The following is a 2695-nucleotide window of genomic DNA, read 5'->3' as shown; positions in this document are numbered from 1 at the left end:
TGTATCACTTAAAAAATTTTAATGAAGATATTTATCTTAATTATGAAAATATACTAGCATGTTTTTTAATTTTTGGAACCTAACCCTCCTTTTCGTATTAGTTCTTTGTTTCGTATAACACGGATTCGCATAACACGGCAATTTTTTGGAACGTAACTACCGTGTTATACGGGGGTTACCTGTACGTTAAACTTAATAGATTGTCCGTCGTTTGTTTTCTAACTAATTCGTTTTAGGACCAGGTGTCGTCCACGGAAATTTCCAAAATTTACAACTTTTCGGTCACTCTCGTTGAACTGGAAAAATTTCTGTCTTCATTACATCTAATATTTCGAAGAAATTAGTCCCCACTGTACTCGGATATAGATTGGTTCGGTTAAGCTTTCGTTTAAGTAAAATTTCGGCTCTTTCATCGGGGTTTTGTTTACGTCCCCAATTCCCTAATAGCTTAATTATTTAACTACTTCTTAAGTAGAAATAAGTCGAAACCGGTTACTTTGTACTCGAATATTTGTAGTCTATATTCTATATACTAATATACTAATATTCGAATATACGATAGCGATCTTATCTTTTTTTTCACGCGTAGTATAGAAATTTGTAATAAGATACACAATGCGGTTATAATAAAATATTGTAAGATTATTTTCATATAAGTAAAATTAATACGTATTTATTTTTTAGAAAATACGAGGGAAGCGGCGCATCCACCGCTTCCAATGACGGCACGCTACCGATTCGAAATATCTGAAATTTCGATATTTACACGAAATTGAATAAAAACACCTCAATTAATTAATTATTATTTTACTTCTACATTAGAAAGTCTTACCTAAAGTGCATGAGATAAAAGCAACCAACACAAAGGCCACTGCTCTTTTCATTATTATTGTCTGCTAATACACCCAGAAATTCTGTACAAAGAAAAAAATTTATTTACATATCGTACAAAATTATAAATAAATAAATATAATTAGTTTATAAACTAAATCAAATTAAACCTAAACAATTAAATATTTTCCATTACAATAAATTTCTTTCTTATTATAATTCCAAGTATATATTATAAAATAATTAAAGTTAATTTAAAATTTTATACAGAGTGTTATAACAGTTTCAAGCATTTACATATTAAATAGTATATACAGTACTCATTAAAATAACCTTAGAGTCGCTAACTCTCTTTATCGAATTATTTATCTCAGAAACGGTTCAGTTCTCTAAGTATGTTTAATTCACCGAAGCTTCTTTACTCACAATAGTATGTATTATCTACCATATAAATGCTTCATCCCTTATTTTAACATCGTAAGTAACCATACAAGAAAACGTACACACTATAAATTTCAATGTCATTCAGTTAATTGGTCATAATCTTAATATAAATCAATTTTAAAATCGAATTGAAAAGGTTAAAATTGTACAGTCGACTCCCCTATAACACTGTTGATAATTCTGTTTTATATGAATTCAATGTTGTACGAGTCACTTAGATTTTACAAATACGTTTGCCGGGCTGTGAACGGCTCACGTATTTGTAAAATCTAAGTGACTCGTACAACATGGAATTCATATAAAACAGAATTATTAACAGTGTTATAGGGGGTCGACTGTATTTAACTTTAAATAGTTAAAACAATTCAAAATAAGAGAAACTTACCCTCGACGATACCGATGTATTTGATTTAATAACAATGGTGATGTCTGTATTTATACTTTTATAAAAGTTTATAGATTCATCTCTAATTGGGTAATTTCTGATGCAAAATAATGATTGTCTGTTTCATATTTACGTTCCTTCTGTTCTTGAAAATGTCGACACAAACGAGACTTTTCTGTTTGTGATTTGATATTTGCATCCACTTTTGTTTTAAAGTATTCGAAACGTTTCTTCCTTTCATAAATGCTTATAAATATAGAATAATTTCAGAACATTAAACTGTTTCTTATCTGCATCTTATATGATTAAGATGTAAGACGTACTTAAGATCGGTAGAAAAATATTTTACATTAAAGTTTTATTGAGATTTTGGCGATTTTATTCATTACTATTGCCGCTTAAAAGAAGAAATAATTTATATTATTTGAAAAAATACGGCGGAATGAGTTGAAATTAATTAAAATGGGCAAATACTATTTTAGAAATATAGTGGGTTGTTAAGAGTCAGTCAGTGCAACACAAGGGCAATCTGACAGCGGGAAATCCTCCCGGAACGAATTTCATTGGTAAACTGCTTTCTATTTAGAAGTTACACTCGCGAAGAAAACCAGAAACACTCGGCGTGACTAGCTCGTTGGTCTGGTACGAACCCACAACCATCTATTATGGTTCCAATCGGCCATTGATGCTCACATAGAAATATGCGTACGTAACTTTCATAAAATTCTAACGTCATTTAATGCTCATTTTAAAATAATTTTTTAACATAGCCGTTTGGAAAACCTACTTTGTTGTACAACGGGCTTTCAGCTTTAATGGACTCCCACTAAATAGAGGTTTTAACCGAAAATAAATATTTCTGGGATTTAATAAAAAATAAAGTTTATATACAGTATATATATACACACTTGCATTATGAATTAGAACCAAGAAAATCATGAATGCTTTTTTTGAAAGAGATAAACTCGAATGGGGTCATAGCATCAAATGCCTTATATACAAGTTCCATATTAAACTTCGTTTCTTAATCTTTAT

Source organism: Centruroides sculpturatus, unplaced genomic scaffold (genome assembly GCF_000671375.1).
Source record: "Centruroides sculpturatus isolate CEXI.00-Female unplaced genomic scaffold, Cexi_2.0 scaffold261, whole genome shotgun sequence".
In the NCBI taxonomy this organism is placed as follows: Eukaryota; Metazoa; Arthropoda; class Arachnida; order Scorpiones; family Buthidae; genus Centruroides; species Centruroides sculpturatus.
Note: the sequence above shows the minus strand (reverse complement) of the source record.